Source organism: Castor canadensis, chromosome 1, assembly GCF_047511655.1.
Source record: "Castor canadensis chromosome 1, mCasCan1.hap1v2, whole genome shotgun sequence".
NCBI lineage: Eukaryota > Metazoa > Chordata > Mammalia > Rodentia > Castoridae > Castor > Castor canadensis.
Genome location: NC_133386.1, coordinates 191,993,905 through 192,012,612, shown reverse-complemented (window position 1 = coordinate 192,012,612; position 18,708 = coordinate 191,993,905).

The following is an 18,708-nucleotide window of genomic DNA, read 5'->3' as shown; positions in this document are numbered from 1 at the left end:
TATTGCTGGAATCATGAAAACAAATTTTCATGAATATCAAGAATTTGGACTGGTGGAGTAGCTCAAGTGGTAGATCTCATGCCTAGCAAATGTGAGATTCTGAATTTAATCCTAATACACCAACAACAAAAAAAGAAAAAAAAAAGCTTTGGTAAAAAATTTCATTGCCTTCCGCCTGATTCCTTTAGCTTTGCAATATTCTTCAAAAATGAACTCTAAATTAGATATTTGCCTCACTTTTTTAACATTCTTAGTGGTGAAAAGCTACATAACAAAGAATTTACAGTCAATATTTACTGGCATCCTACAATTTTTGTCCAAGTACTAAAGCTTCCTCTGTTTTTGAAATTTTACTGACATGTTCTAAAATTGAAGTTTTAATTTTCTCTGCTATATAATGGCTGTTTTAGAAGTATTGATTACCTAACGTATTTCTTTTTTAACTTTTGTAAAACTCAATATGTATATTGTTGTAAGGAAATATAATTTTATAAATGATATATATTTGAAATTTATATTAATGTTGTTTGCATAAAATTTTGTTGTCCTTTTCCCTAAATGCTTTCTCAGTGTTAAAAGCACAACTTCTCTATTTGGCAGTTAATTTTAAATTATGTGGAATTTCAAAACTTCCAAGTAATTTTTTCACTATTTTGAAATGTATGAAATTTCTCTACTGTCTTATTTCAAGATTTTACCTTATATGATATCAATACCATACAAAAGAACTGTGACTGCTTTTGGATGTGTCATTTGTGTAGTCTACAAGCTATACTGTTGATATTATTATCATTTTTACTTGTAATTGAAAATAACAGTACAAATTAATATTGTACTGTTCTTACTGGTCCTATAAATACCTTATGTCATTTTATGTATTCATAATCCATTTTTACATTTCTAATTATTTTAATAACATCTAGTTTTACTTTCCTTTCATTTATTTCTGTGATTTAAAAAATTCATACTGTCAATTTCTGTTGGCAAAAATGCTTAAAATAATAATGTTGTAGACAGGATTTAATTTGAAAAAAATTTAAAGTCATTAAATTAAGATTATTTTATCTTATTTTTCATATAGACCATGAAGAATTTTCACAATGTTAAATGATTACAATAGAAAAGCAAGATGATAAATTAGACTTATTTACATTTGCCCTATAATTTAAATACTTCATTGCATACTATAATTTTATTAAATGCTGTTTGAAATCATTAAAATTATAATTCTTTGGTTCATATTGCCATGTTAAAGTGGCATATAATATAAATATACTATGAGAAAAGAATGCAATGCACCATGACAAAATATGAAGACTCTTTTGGTTCCAAAGAACTGATTGGTAGGTAATAGTACTAATACATTTTACTCATAATAACCACGTCCAAAAATATGCAAGATTTAGATATAATTAACATTTTATGTTTAACCAGCTTGCTGGTAAATGGACATTTCAGGTAAACAAATTTGAATCTCTTGCAATGGAAATTCATCTTTTCTTTGTTTCAGAAAAGACTTAAAAATTTTCCATATATCTTACAGTTTTTACATCCATTGCATCAGAATAAGTTATTTTATTCATAGAAAAATTTGAGGTCTACTTCTACTCTTTATAAGTGCATTTGATAATAATGTTTCATAAATGACTAAACTGGGTACACAGAAATTGCAAAACTTTTCAAGATCACTCCACTGGTTACAGAAAAACTCATCTTTGAGCCCAGAAGATTGACGCTACAGCCTGCACTACTCATCACCATTCTATTATACGTCATTTTCTATAAATTATTCTGCTATAAAAATGTAGTTCCTTTATGTATTAAAGGAAGGATAATCTAAACAAATGTAATTATCATTAAGTTTATGTTGTAAAATATTATTTAGGGCTACACCACTATGGAGCACAATATGGAGATCTCTCAAAAAAAACAAAATAGCACTACCATTTGATCCAGTGATATCACTCCTTAGGCATTTTCCAAAGAAATGTGCTCCAGAATGTGATAGAGTCACTTGCATACCCTTCTTTATTGCAGCACGATTTACAATAGTCAAGCTTTGGAAACAAACCAGGTGGTCCACAATTAATGAATAAACTAAGAAAATGTGGTGTATATGCATAATGGAGGTTTATTCAGCCATGAAAAAGAATGAAATTATGCAGTTTGCAAGTAAATGCATGAAACTGAAGAACATCATGTTAAGTGACATGAGTGAGATTCAACAAGTAAAAGATCACACATTTCCCCTCCTATATGTAAGCTAGACCTATACATTAAATGCATATAAATATATATATGATCATTATGCATCCATATATACACATATACATATATATACATACATATACATATATATATATACACCTATATATATATATATATACACATATATATTTAGTGAAAGAGAGATCAAGATTTTATTAGTGGATCTCTCTGAGGCGACAATGGGAAGCAGGAACCAAAATGTTAGAGAATGAAAACTACTGAAATAACTCGTCTATTTACGAATATAGAAACACATAATACATCTTATGCTCTTGAATTTTAGAGTAGCATGTTGACTAAGGAGAGAGTAAATAATAGGGGTTAATATGATTACCACTGGGGTAGGGGGTAAGCATGAGGAAAGGATGTATGTGTGTTGATATGGCGGGTATATTTTGTATTCATATATGAAAATAGAAATATGAAACCTATTGGAATTGTGCTAACAATAGTGGGAGGGAGGAGGAAGGAGAATGATGGAGGGTGTGAATCTAAGATGTATTGTAAGTGCATATTTAAGTATCACAGAATATCACCCTGTACAGGTTTTATATGCTAGTGAAATATAAAATAAAAAGTTTCTTTATTCCTCCATCCTCACTAGCATTTTTGTTCTCTGTTGTCTTGATGACAGTTGTACTGACTGGGTTTTGATAGAATGTCAATGTAGTTTTGGCTTCATTTTCCTGATAACTAAGGTTGTTAGACATTTTTGTGGGTTTATTAGTAATTCATACTTTTTGAGAACTGTCTGTTCAATTCATTTGGACATTTATTGATCAAATTATTTGGTTTTTTTGTTTACTTTTCAGTTCTTTATGTATTGTATATGTTAATTAGTATCAGATTAATAACTTTCATGAATTTTTCTCTTATTAAATATGCTGTCATTTTTTTATTAGTGTAAAATAATTGTAGCCTGGGATTTCATTATATATGTACAAATAATATAATGCACTTTGATGAAATTTACACCATCCATTATTCCTTCTTAATTCTCATTTCTGTGTCCCACAATTTAAAGCAATTGTTAGTGGGTTTCATCAGGTTTTTCATGCACATAAAATGAACTTCAATCATATTCATCGCCCATCACACTCGCCTTTCCCAATTGCCCTCCTGAAACCCTCTCACCATCAAACTGTCTTCCTTTAAAAACTATGTCACATTATTTTTAGGTCTATACTTTGCATAGGAGAGAAAACATGAGATACTTGTGATTTTGGTCTGTCTCTTGACTCATGATTGTTTTTCCTGTGCAGAAGCTTTTTAGTTAAATGCACTCTCATTTGACAATTATTGCTCTATTTCCTAAGCTATTCAAGTCCCAATCAGAAAGTCATTGCCCATGGCTATCTCTTGAATAATTTTTCCTAAGTCTCCCTCTAGTATTTCCAAACTTTCTGTTGTTATATTATATTTGACCATGTAAAATTGATTTTGCATGGAGTGGGAGGTAGAAATCTAGATTGAGTACTGTACATACTGGGTATCCACTTTCTCTAGTACTATTTGTTGAAGAAGCTGTCTTTTCTGCAACACATGTTTTTGTAACTTGGATCAAGAGTAAGATGTAGCTGTATAGGCTTACTTCTGGGTCCTGCATTTTTTCTGTTGGTCTACAAATCAGTTTTCTACAAGTGTGATGCTGTTTAAATTATTGTGCTCTGTAGTATAATTTGAAATCAGGTATTGTGATACCTACAGCACTACTGGTTTTGCACAGGCATGTTTTGAGTGTACCCTCCCACTGACAGGCTGAATAAGTGTTATTATGGTGGATGTATTTTGCATTCACATATAAAAAATAGAATAATAAAACCTGTTGAAATTGTTCTAAGAAGGAAAAGGGAGGACAATCTAGGGGGTAGGGCTAACTAAGATATTTTGTAAGCACATATGTAAATATCCCAGTGTATCCTTCTATACAGCCAGTATATACTGATAAAAAATAAAATGAAGAAGTGTTTCTTTATCCCTTAATCATTCCCAGCATTTTTATTCTTTGTTTTCCTGATGATAGATGTTCTGACTTGAGTGTTATAGAATATCAACGCAGTTTGTTTCTCATTTCTCTGACTGCTAAGACTGTTGACTTTTTTAATGTGTTCAACTAACAATTCATACTTTTTTGAGAACTGTCTATTGAATTCATTTGGACATTTATTGATTTAGTTATTTGGTCTTTTAGTTTAGTTTTTGAGTTCTTTATATATCTCTATATCAATTCCTTGTCATACTATTAACTGGCAAAGATATTTCTCTCAATCCATACACTGTCTTTTTTTTGCTTTTTATTAGTATAAAATAACAGTACTATGTTATTCCATTATGATATTTCCATACATGAATGGAATGTACTTTGATAGAGTTTACCCCATCTATTACTCCTTCTTAATTCCCATTTCTCCTAACCCCCTTTTTAAAGAAGTTTTTAATGGTTTACATACTTTCATTATTCTTTTCAGTCAAATTCATCCCCCATAACACTCATCTTTCCCAATCACCCTCCTGATGGTTTCCCCCATCCAAAAGCCTTTCTTTAACAATTATGGCATATTATTTTTAGGTCTATAGTCTGTATATGTAAGAAAATATGAGATTTTTGTCTTTTAGATCTGTTTCTTAACTCATAATTGTTGCTTTTTGCTGTGCAGAAGCTTTTTAGTTAAATGCACTCTGATTTGACAATGATTGCTCTATTTCCTAAGCTATTAAATTCCCACTCAGAAAGTCATTGCCTATGCCTACATGTTGAGTTATTTTGTCTGTTTTCCTCTAGTATTTTAAAGTTTTTGTTGTTGTACTAAGGTTTTCCTTCATTTATAATAGATTTTTGTACAGGGTGAAAGGTAGAGATCTAAACTGAGTATTGTAAATTTGAGTATCCAGTTTCTCAAACACTATTTGTTGAAGCTGTCTTTTCTACAACATAGGTTTTAAAACTTGTGTCAAGAATCAGATGTAGATGCATGGGCCTATTTCTGGGTCCTCTCCTATTTTCTTTTTTTCTACATATCAGTTTTTATGCCAGTACCATGCTGTTTACCTTATTGGACTCTGTAGTACAATTTTAAATCAGTTTTCATGATACCTCCAACACTGCTAGTTTTGCACAGGAATGCTTTGAATGATTGGGGTTTTGTGCTTCCAAATGAATTTTTGGATTTTTTCCTGCTTTGGTGAAGAATATCATGGGGATTTTCGTGGTTACTCCATTGACTTTGTAGATTGTGTTCACAAATATTATTTTCACAATAGCAATTCTGATCTGTGAACTCAGGAGGTCTTAAAATTTTCTACTTTCTTATTCAAATTTTCTTCAGTGACTTATGTCTTTTATTGTATAGATGTGTTTATTCCTCAGATAGGTTTATTCCTAGGTATTTTTTGAGGGTATGGTGGATGGGATGACCATCCTCATTTCTTTTGTAATATATTCATTATTGATATGAAGAAAACCTACTGATTTTCATATTTTGATTTTGCTTCCTCTAATTTGTTGAGTGTTGAGCAGACATAGGAACTTCTGTTGGAGTTTTTAGTGTCCTTTAAATACAGTGTCATATTGTCTTAATATAAGTATAACTTGAGAGATAAAAAAGAATATTTCCTCTTTTATCAATAAAATTTCAAGTGGTTATTTGGGGATTTTTTAAAACTTGAATTCAACTTAGAGGAAATGGATAATTTCAATCACATTTTCCCTACTAAATTAAACTGAGGATATAAACCCTAAATGGGTGTATAATGAACATGAGTTTATTAGCAGTAATAAAGAATCTCCCCACAATGAAAATCTCAAGACCAGGCACATTCATAACTAAATTCTAAAAGTCTTTTAAGTACAATTTAAGGGCATAGAATAGAAAGAGAATTGTATTTCCAAACTCTTTCTATGAAGCCAGTATTACCCTAATACCAAAAGTGGATAAGGACAGAACTACCACAGTTACCATGACTACAACAAAAACCTATAGACCAATTTCCCTGATGAACATAGATACAAAAGAACTCAATAAATTACTTGCAAAGTAAATTAAACAAACCATTAGAATGATTATAATCCTTGATCAAATTTTCTGGATGCTAGGGATTACAGGATGTTTATCTGTACATAAATAGAATGAAGGATAAAGATCACACGATTATCTCAATAGATGAAGAAAAAGATTTTATACAACTCACATGATGAAAGCCCTGAGGATATTAGTAACAGAAACAGCTCACCTAAATCAAATATAAGCTATCTATGTCAAACCAATACTCAATATTATACTAAATGCAGAAAACATGAAAATCATTTCCTATGAATAAGTAATGCAAAAATGGTGCCCACTTTTTCCAGTCTTATTCAATACAGTGCTTGAGTTCTTAGCTAGAGCAGTCAGGCTAGGAAGAGGAATTTCAGCGATAGAAATAGGAAAAGAAAGATTTCAAATTATCAACGTTTGTAAGTAATAATTACAAATTTATTAGGAAAAGATTGTTATAATATATTTTGTTTTAATGTTTGTGGAGCCTATACTGGCATGCCTTCTTTCATTGCTGATATTAATAACTTATGTAGTTCCTCTTCTTTTTGGAGTCCTTGGGCTATAAAATTCAGGTTTAACATATTAAAGTGTACATATTCAGTGTAACTTTTAGTAAAGACATGGTGGTGAAAATCCAATTCCACTCTTCCAATATTTGTGTTATACCTGTCATAAATTTTACGTTTTGGTATATGGTGAAACTCAAATGCTTTTATGTAGTTTTGTTTAGTTATTTGTTTTTAAAGGAATTAAAATTATGAAAAAAATTTATATTTATCTTCATTTTGACATTTTTCTTGTTCTTTCTTTGCATAGAACTATATTTCCTTCTGTTACCATACTCCCTGTTCTTGGAAAATAATTGAAGCACAGCCATGATGATTATAAGTTATTTCAACATAAATTTGCATATACATGATTATGTGTTTCTGCATTTAATTAATTTTCCTGAAAAAGACTTTATCCTTTCTTATCTACTTTTAAGATATTTTATTTAAATGGATATTGAAATCTGTGTCAATATTTGTCTTTCACTACTGCCAATATTAATCACCAATAATTCCAGTAATAGTTTCTCATTGCATCTGCTATAATCCTTTGCCATTTTCTTTTGTATGTGATTTGTTTTTCCCTTTTAATGCCTTCACAGTTTTCTACTTAACTTGATTTATGAGCATTAACATTCATCAGTTGAGCTTAAATTGTTTCCATTTTCATAATAGTCATTTAATTATATTTTAATGTTTTATTTCTAAGATTGAGTGCTGCCCTGTTTCCCTGATCTGTATTAAATTCTTGGAATCAAGGCCTACTGAGTAGCTGAGACCACAGTCGCATGGCACTCTGTCATGTTCTTTACTTATAAATAAACAGAACAAGTTGTTTTTATTAAATGTGAGCTTTATATATTATATAGAGAAACAATTTTAATACAGAATAATGAGTTTCATTGTGATATTTTTATACGTACATATAATTGGTTCATATCCTCCCTCATTACCCTTTTCGTATCATCCCCTTCATATACTTACAATTTTCTAAAGGTTTGCTTCCACTTTCATGTCATCCTGCTTTACAAGATTCAACTTACAGAGAAAAGAAATGATACTTGCTAAATCTGCCTTATTTCACCTAAAATGAAGATCTCCACATCCTGTTGGCATTTCATATTTGTCCTTCCTAGGTCTTCTTATATTTTTAGATCAATTGTTGGTGCCCTACTTGTTTTAGAGAAGTAGTGACCATTATATCATAAAAAATTTATCTTGCTTTATTCCCTCTTTGTATATTAGACTGTTGAATATTGTTGTCATATCCCTGCATATTGTATTATCACCTTCTCTTTATCATTGTGTTTGCTTAATACCTATTAATATACTTTCAAGTTCACATATTCTTTCCTAATCTGAATTGACTCTACTGATGATCTTGTTGAAAGATTTCTTTGTTTCTGTTTTGTGAATGTGTTTGTGTGTATTCATGTTTATTTCCATTATTTGAATGGGTATATTTGTAGATTCCATTACATTTCTGGCATATTCATGCATGTTGTTTACCATCTTTCCTAGAACTTTCTTCAAATAATTGTCAGTGACTCTACCTTAAAACTATCGGGATCATGTGTATTTATACAAGTTGAGTTTCTTAGTCATTACTATAAAGAATGGAATGATCTAGATAAAATAGGATTCAATTTTTATCATGTGTAGAACTGCATGTTCTATAATTTCTTAAGTCTTATCCCTTGGTATGATTTTAAATATTTGCATCATTATTAACAGTGAATTATCTCTAGTCTGCACTTTGAAAATGTAGTGGAACCTGAAAATGAGGACAAATGACCCTAATCTTATTCTCTCTGCTCTTATTCTTCTAAATACTTTGCTTCATTTAAAAGTTATTAACATATATTAATAGTAAAAGGGATTTCAATGTCATATTTCCATACATGTATATATTGTATTTTATCACATTACCCCCTCTATTACATGTTCTTTTCACCCATCCCCATCTTTTTCCTTTATTTAACTTTTTTAATGAATTTCATTATGCTATTTTCATACATACAAATAATGTATATTGATCTTAACCGTCCTTCATCGCCTCCTTTCTCTATCCTTACTTCCTTTATTCATTCTTTCTTTTCTCTTTTAATGTTGATTACCCAAGCTCAGAAACTGCAAATTCTATGCAGAATGGTAAGAATTGTTCTATCTAGTAAATTCACTGTTCCAAAAGTTTTTAATGCATTCCTTTCTCTTTTATTTCAGCCACTGAGTAATTGATGACTTTCAGCAATTCCTAATTTTTTTAAATTTTAAATAAATTGTAAAGTGAGAAGGTCAGTGAATCATTTCATCCCTGTGCAACAAGCTTAAAGGCAGAAACTATGTAACAGAGCAACTTACATTGGATGCTGACATCACTCTTCACAGCTATGGAACAATGAGTCAATTAAAATTTTTGTACATGTTTATCTCATCTGTATTAAAAAGAGATTTTAAAAACCTTTCATGGTAGTTGTTATAACGATCACATGAAATAATCAGTGTAAAGAATTTATAAAATTGTTCAGTGCACAAAATCTTCATTTATGTCCAAATTATAATTATTGTACGGTAGTTAAGTTAAGGATTTCTAAATAGGTATAAAAATAAAACTGGTTAATCAGTTTAGTTGGGAAAGCATTCAAATGTTCTTCACAAATGCCTTATGTCACACAAGTACCTGCAAGAATGCAGACCTAATGACCCAGGGAATGTTGCCTCTTTGCATCTTTATGTTTCACAAAGAAGAGCCAGCTCTGTAGATATGACCCACAAAGGGGATGTTCTCATAATAATAGACTGTTGGAGAACAACGCACCAGACATGTCTGTTAGGTTCTTCTTGCCTTCTCTATGTCACAGGTTTATTCCTTTCCTTTATTTCCTTCATTCCTTCCTTCCTTCCTTCTTTCCTTCCTTCCTTTCCTTTTTTCTCTCTTTCTCTCTCTCTTTCTTTCTTTCTGTCTTTCTTTCCTTTTGTATAGGTCAGGCCATTTCTGAAATGACAGTCAGATTATTTACTTTCAGACAAAGTGGTTCAGATAATTCATTAATGGTCAGCTTGTACACAGAATATTGGTAGAAATTCAGAATGATGGTTCTGTGTTTTCTGACTTGGTTTGGGGAAGAAGTCTCCTCATTTTGATGACCCCATTTAGGGAAGACAAATTCTAATCTCTTACCTGCCACAGGGATGAAAAGAGCACAAGAAAATGAAGCGTGGAGAAAATCAGAGAGACTTTGTTCTGAGGCACTTAATTTAAATATATTCAGTAAACCACTGTCACAGACTCTGATGCATTATGTTCCTAACCCCCAAAATTTTCCATCTGAAGATTCATCTGTAGTTACAAAGAGATTGTAAGCTGAACTGGTGACTGTGGAAAAGGGAGTTGAATTAGTAGATGAGTGACAAGTGATCTGCAACAGTGAGAAGAATTTTAAAAGTATATTGAGGGATGGTGTTGTGGCTAAAGTGGTAGAGCACCTACTTTGCAAATGTGAAGCACTGAGTTTCAAAACTACATCCCTCCAAAATAAATGATATGTAAATGAAAATGGAAAACAAAAAAGATACTGAATGAACATAAAAAAAATCCATCTAAGCCCATTAAAACTTTTAAGCACATTGAACAATCTAAGCAATTAAGCAATGTAACTCATTCATTGACTCATCATTTTATTAGTTAATATTTTCTTCAGTAAATCATATGTTCCAGGTAAATTTCAGGCCCTGCTCATAAAATTATAAAGCTATAAGGGTACATTATAGTGTCAGCACTGTGATAGGTCTAAATGGAAATCAAGTACTCAAAAAAATAATACCAAAAGTCAAGTGATGAGAAAAAGAGGTCACATGAGGACAGTACAAGTCAAAGAATTATTATTTTATTTATTGGTGGATTTGGGGTGTAAACTCAGAATCTCACAGTTGCTAGGTAGGAGCTCTTACGATTTGAGCCACTCGACCAGCCATTTTTTGTATTTGATTTTTACAAGATAGGGTCTTAAGAACTATTTGACTGACCTGACTTTGAACTGTGATCCTCCTGATCTCTGCCTCATGAATAGCCAGGATTACAAGTGTGATCCATCAGTGCTAGGAAGAATTATTTGTGAGGAAAGTAAAATTGAGCTGAGATATGTAGAATCAAGTGTTATTAACCTTATTATTTAATAATTCCATTATTTTATGTTGACATGTAAAAGCGGCACATGATTGAGACTGACTATTCAAATTATTTGGCTTCAGTGATAGTGGTATTAAAAGAGGAATACTAGAATTTTATTGTAGATTACCTGGATATGGATTCCTTTGAATTTTTTTAAAAATATTAACCAGACAGTTTTACATGTAACTGAAATTATCTTAGTTGCCTTTGCCCACATTCTCCTTTCTAAGATAATGATTATTTTTAATAATTTGAAGCTGTAAAAAAACCCACAATTAACTGGATAAGATTACTTGAAATATTTCCTAAGTAAATTTGAAAACCTAAAACATGAAAGCTGCACAATTTTTTCATATGAAAAATACTTTAAAATATTTTTAAGTAGATAATTCCCTTCTTCCATAAATCACTCCATAAAATATTATATAAATGAAATATAAATTTTAACATGTTGTGGCTTTGAAGAGCTTGATTCAATAAGATAAAATCTTGTCTGCAATGAAAGTATTTTGTCTCTGAAAATTGGACTTTTGGGGGATGGCTAGAACTGGTGTTTGAACTCAAGGCCTCGTGGTTGCTAGGTAAGAACTCTACCACTTGAGCCATGTCCCCACGTCTTGCTTTAATTACTTTCTGATAAAAGCTCCTGGTTTTGCTTGGGCTATGATCACGTACCCCCCTCCCCAAGCACAGCTGGTATAGCAGGCATGAGCCACCATGCCCACCTAATTTTTTGAAATAGGGTCTTACTAACTTTTTTAAACTGGGGTGGCCTTAAACCACATTCCTCTTATATCTTCCCCCTGAGTAACTGGGATTACAGACATGTTCCACCATTCCTGGTAAACTCATTTTTAAAGGAGTTTTGAGTTAGGTTCTTCTGATAAATATTTACTTGTTCAAATAGAGATGTGTGGCTACTCTGCATAATGATTCCAAAGAATTTAGACACTGAAGTACTAGAAATTATTCTGGATATTAATCATATAGCTTTTTAATTAACTCTCAAAGGAAATCAATTTGATTGATATGGTTGGTGTAATTTTTCCCATACAGATACAAAAATATCACCCTTTCAGAGATATATTTCCATCAATAGGCAAGTCAAAGTCTCATCTTAATATCTTTTCATGTAAATAAATTTTGGAACAAAAATAAATACAAAAAATAAAGGAAGCAAATTGATGGCTAAGCTTAAGCAAAATGTAATTGTTTCTATTTTCTGGGTCTTTTTGAATAAGCATATACTTTGTGGAATGATAACAAGTGCAAGGCCATTCCTCATATACGGCCTACAAAGACAGAACAGGAAATCAGTAAGGACTTCTAACATATGAGCATGGACCATAGCATCAAAGTAGGTTAGCTATTCAAATGTTGGAGTAGCATTCAGGTTGCTCCATAGATAATAATCTATGCTATATTTTTGTTGTGGTGACACTTGAATATACTTTCAATAAACATTATTATGCACTATCAATTAAAATTTTGGATTTCAGAATGGAGCTAATTAATTTCTGTGATTGGACAGTGGAAAGCAATCCTTTAATAATGGGAGAACAATCTACAGTTTCAAGCTAAAGAGGTCAAAAGAATGTACAAGTGACTAGTTTGATTAATTATATGAGGAAAAATTGGGTAAGTTCAGCAACATTGCATAGGAGAGGAATTAAAGGATGAGGGAATAATTCATCCTGAAACATAACCAGTGGGGGACATTTCAATTCATACTATCCTGAGGAAATCATTTCAAGTCACTCCATGAAGAAGATGTTATACAAAGACTACCAACAGCATTCCATGTATACCAATGATTAAATAAGATACATGAACTTAAACATAGTTATAGACCTGTGAATGAAAAAAATGATGGCATTTCTAGCATGTTATATTGGAAGGCAAATAATGCTTTATATGGAAATATTTTTGGAATATATCCCCATTATGTAAAATTAAAATTATTTTCTCTGTTTTCTAACAAAACAAATTTATTATCAACATATTTTGTAAGACTACTCAAATTTAAAAATGTACTTTAATTATAAATCAATTTCTCAAAGAAATTTTTCATGGCCTCTTTTATATCTTTGTTCCTAAAACTATATACAATGGGGTTAAGCACGGGAATCACAACAGTTTTATGTTGAGACTATTTTGTCATTTTCCAAGGCATAATTGTAACTTGATCTTACATACGTGAAGATGATTGTTCTGTGATAAAAGGACACCCCAGTTAGGTGAGGAGCACAAGTAGAGAACACTTTTCGCCTCCCTTCAACAGAATTCATATTCAGAATGACCAAAAGAATGAAACCATAGGAGGTTAAAACAATCAAGATGGTGACTATCACAAATAGAGTCCACACAACAGAAGGGTAGAAGCTGGTTTATGCAAGTGTCAGAATAAGAAATAACAAGTAGTGGAGGTATATCACAGAATAAATGTCTAATTTCATTAGATCCTCAGAAGGACAGGCTAAGTGTGGCTACTGTGTGTATAATAGCATGTAAAATACCACCAACATAGGAAGCAATGATAAGTGTCACACAGACTCTAGGTGACATGCTCACTGAATACAGAAGTGGCTTGTAAATGGCTACATAGCGGTAGCCATTGCAGTCAAAAGAAAGCATTCTGTGGTCCCAAATGTCACAAAAAGAAGCATTTGTGTTACACATCCAGCATATGCAATGGACTTACTTGTTGCCAGGAAATTGAACAACATTTTTAGGGTAACAACTATAGAATAGAAGGCATCTAAGAATGGCAAAACACTGAGAAAATAGCGTTTCAACTTTCTTCACCTGCTTTCATATTATCTTGTCTTCATACTTATAAAGACCAGGGATTCATACCAAGTTTCATACAAAACAGAGAATAATTCTCTGCAATGTCTCTATTTTTAAAATGAGAGCAAATACACTTACCATTGTCAGACTGGTTTGAATTTAAATGTGGAAATCACTGAGAAAGTTATTAAGTAAATATTATTTGTTAACTTGAAATAAGATAGAATATACTGACTTTTTAATTTCTCATTAGACAAACGCTTTGTCTCCAAACTGTCTGAAGTTTTTTCATGGGACAATTATCCCATTCCTTTAGTACTTTTAAAGTGCTGGGGTGAACAGATGATCTTCATATGGGTGAACTTTGCAAAGAAATAAGTCAATGTTACTTTTTAAATTTCTGGAGCTTTGGTTTCTGTTTTTCACTTTTTATTCTTGAGACAAATATCACCAATTGTTCATTTGTGACCTTGTATGGATTATTTACTGTTATTTTTAAAATTTTAATTCAATATTGATGCCAGATGTCAGAATTTATATTCTGATGATGTGTCAAAAACCTTGAGTATATTTTATGCATTTATGTCATAAATAATTCAATCTGTTAAAATATTATCAATCTAAAATTCTCAGTGATGTATTAGTTACATGAATAAGATATCATTGCCAAAAGCTCTTACTCATGAAATATATTAAGTGTATTTTATTAAATTGATATTTTAAATATTTATGAAGGGTGAAAACATATGACACACATCACTTCCAATTTTACTAAGCTACAACCTAAGAAAATAAGATTGTATAACATCAACTTTTCATCTTACTTTGAACAATCAATGCTCCACAAAAGGCTAAGTATTCATTTTTAAGTTAAAAATATGGTTTTATTTGACAGTTAATAATACAGTGAAATTTAATGAGGTTATACTTATTAAAGCCTGCTATTCTCTAGGGTATTTGACCTTAAAAATTCACCATGTCACTGCATCCTTCCCATTTGAAAACCAGTCAAATAATTACTATGCATACTTACAAACCCCTGTTACTTTTTTGTGGATAAAATGTTTCTTCTACTTTGATTTCTCTAATTTGATTTCAAAGCAACAAAATGGTTTATGCATTGAACTTCATTTTGTTCTCAATCAAGTCACATTTAATTTACCACAGGGAACAAGAGGCATGATGGACCAAAACTGTGGAGTTTAGACACTTTATCCAAGGTGCCAAGAACACAGGCCTCTCTGTGAGCTAATATTTTAGGAAATTGGAACAGATTGTGTTCATATCTATCTGATTACATTTTGACAGAAGTTAGGAAAAAATAAGCTACAGAAATTTTAGTGAAACCTGATCAATCTTGAAGACCAAAGTAAAATTAGGTTCTCAATTCTCACAGCCATGAAACAAAAGTCACCAGGCATCCAGGGAATATGATAGTATCGCCAACACTGAGCTCAAGAGGAAGGAAAGGTACAACAGCATCTGTCACATTTTTAACAATACTGCTTTGTGTACATTTCTTTGGAGTATACTGAAGTCAGGGCCTTGAGTGCTAGGCAAGAGCTCTTACCACATGAACCACATCTTCAGTCTGTGTAGATTTTCTTATATAATCTTCATAACAACCTGCAAAATAATTTCTTCAGCATCCTTTTATTGAAGAGAAAACTGAAGGCCAGCTATAAAGCAAGTCACATACATACTACACATTTAGTGGTCTCTATTTCTCTATTTCCATATTTAAGCCATTTCTACTAGAAAACATTGTGGACACTATTATATGTGACCATTCAGGAACCATTATCTGGTAGAAATAATGCAAAATCACATGCTTACATATTTTAACTTTCACACTGCAATCAAGGCTAAATAGACCATGAAATTAGAAACAGAAAGCTAATTTGACTTGTACATTAATTTCCTAACAAGAAAATTAATTTAAACTTCATTTAATTCCCTTGATAAGAAAAAAATCCCAAAATGCAATGTAAATGAGCATTAAGATTTTAGCACATTTGGGTTTCCAAGATGGAGGCTCGAGGTAGGAAGCAGAAAGCGAGTCTCCTATAGTGAAATCTTGGAGAGACACTGGAGACACACTTTGCAGGCATAATCACTGAGAAAAGGCATAACTTTGACCCCTCAACACCTCCAGCCGGTGCAGAGAATCTCCACCTCACAGTAAATGAGGAGGGCCTCCGGGACCGCCAGTGGCTGGCACCCAGACAGCTTGGGAAGACGTGGACCAGGTGAGCTTCGTGGTACCATGGTACCCCCACAGACAAGCCTGGGCCAGAGCAGCATAGCCCCCTGGACAGACTGACCTCCACCCTGGGAAAAAAAAGAGAAACTGAGTAATAAGCAATAAGAATAATTAAGACACACTGGAAAGAGGGTGGGGCGCCCGGAGCACCGAAGATTGGGGGAAGGGAATCCTTCCCAGGACTGTAAATAAAACAAGCCTGGCAGGCCAGAGAGCCTCTGGCGGGAGCGGGGCACGCACCCAGCAACCAGGAGCGGGGAAGCCTGTGAGAGTGGTGGAGGGAGGAAAACTCCACAGGAGAGGAGGGAAGACCCACTTCCCATGTGAACTGTAAATAAACATGGCGGCCAACAGGAGCAGCAGCACCGCCCAGTAAGCAGAAGCAGGAAAGCTTGTGAAAGTGGCATTGGGAGGAAAACTGCACAGGAGAAGGGGGAAGACCCACCTCCCACATGAACTGTAAATAAACATGCAGGCCTGACAATGCAGGGGCAGTGTCACCTTTCCCAGTGCTTAGAAAGTGGAAAGCCTGTAGCAGAGGCTCCCACACAGGATAACTCTGATCAAACAAAGCCTGTGGGACCAAGTGAGTGCTAAGTTCACCCCAGAGATCTGCATAAATAACGCTGCCAGCTATAGTAGGCTGAGAGCAGCAGGCAGGCAAGCCACATCTGCAGATACCATTGTCAGAACTGTCTCCAGACTCTTTTTTTTTCCTTTTCATCCTACCTTTGATGAGAGAACAACCGAATTACACCTGCAAGCCGAAAAACTTACTGAAACTGTATTGCATTTGAACTGGGGACACTTGGTGGGGCTTTTTTTTTTTTTTTTTTTTTTGGTGTGTGTGTGTGTAGTTTTGTTCTACTTTATGCATCGTCTTTGATGAGACAACTACAGAACAACATCTCAGGCACCATCTCCAGGACTGGAGACTGAGATGGACACCCAAGTTATTAAGACTGAAACTGCATTGCATATAAATTTCGAAGGATTTTGGTTTTGGTTTTTTTTTTGTTGTTGTTGTTTTCTTTAATTTTCTATTTTCCATTTTATTTTAATTCATTTTTATATATAGATATTTCTTTCATTTACTTATTTTTTCTTTTTTTATCTTTGATTTTCAATCCTCTCTCTGTCTCTCTAATGTCTGTTCAGCTTACTGTCAATTAGTACACTAATGCTCCCTGTTTATACCTTTGAAACTTTCATATCTGAAACCTTGTTCTGCTTTCTCCCTCTTGTCTGTATATTTGTTTTCCATCTCTGCTCACCCTTCCATTCTAAATATTACCATTGTTATTATTACAAGCTAGAAAATACTTAATTGCACACAGTACAGGGACCAAAGACAATGACAGGAAGACAGAAAAAACAGGGAAACCAGTTTCCCCACAGCAAAAAATTAGTACAGGAACCAGAGGGGAATGAAGAGAACAGAAACTCAGATCCAGACTCCAACAAAATGAAGATAAACTATGCCAAAGGACCCAATGAAGCCCACAAGAATAGTTTAAAAGAAGACATACTACAAGTACTCAATGAGAATTTTATAGAGATGATACTGGACAGGGTCAACCAAAATGTACAGGAGACACTCAAGAAATTCCAAGACAACAAAAATAGAGAATTTGAAAAAGCAAAAGAAGAAATAAAGGAAACCATAGAAGCACTGTGTAAACACCAAAGTGAAAGAGAGAACACAATGAATAAATGGATAAATGAACTCAGGACAAAAATAGACAACGTTAAAGAGGAAAACTGCCAGGATATGGAAAACCTCAGAAAAAAGAATGAAACAGAACTGCAAAACAAAACGGAAGGCCAATCCAGCAGAATAGAACAAACAGAAGACAGAATCTCAGAAGTTGAAGATGAAATGGTAATTAAAGGAAAAACCAAAGACTATTAATTAAACAACTCAAGACCTGTGAAAAGAAAATGCAAGAACTCACTGACTCCATCAAAAGGCCAAACTTGAGAATCATGGGCATCGAAGAAGGAGAAGAGGTGCAAGTGAAGGGAATGCGTAGTATATTTAACAAAATAATAACGGAAAATTTCCCAAATCTAGAGAAAGATATTCCCATACAGATGCAAGAGGCCTCCAGGACACCAAACAGACCAGATCAAAATAGAACTACTCCATGACATATCATCATTAAAACAAGTTCAGAAACTAAGGAAAGAATATTGAAGGCTGTAAGAGAGAAAAAAACAAGTAACATACAAAGGTAAACCCATCAAAATTACAGCAGCCTTCTCAACAGAAACACTAAAAGCAAGAAGAGCATGGGGTGAGATCTTCCAGGCACTGAATGAAAATAACTTCAACCCCAGGATACTTTACCCAGCAAAACTATCATGCAAAATAGATGGAGCAATAAAAGTCTTCCATGATAAGCAGAAACTAAAACAATATGTGACCACAAAGCCACCATTACAAAAGATTCTGCAAGGGATTCTGCAGGCAGAAAGTGACACCCAACTTAACCATGAAAAGACAGGCAGCACCAAACCACAGGAAAAGAAAAAGCAAGACAGTAGAGAGTAACATCAAGTTAGGTACACACAATCAAACCTTCAAACAACTAAGACAACTAAATGGCAGGAATCACCACATACCTATCA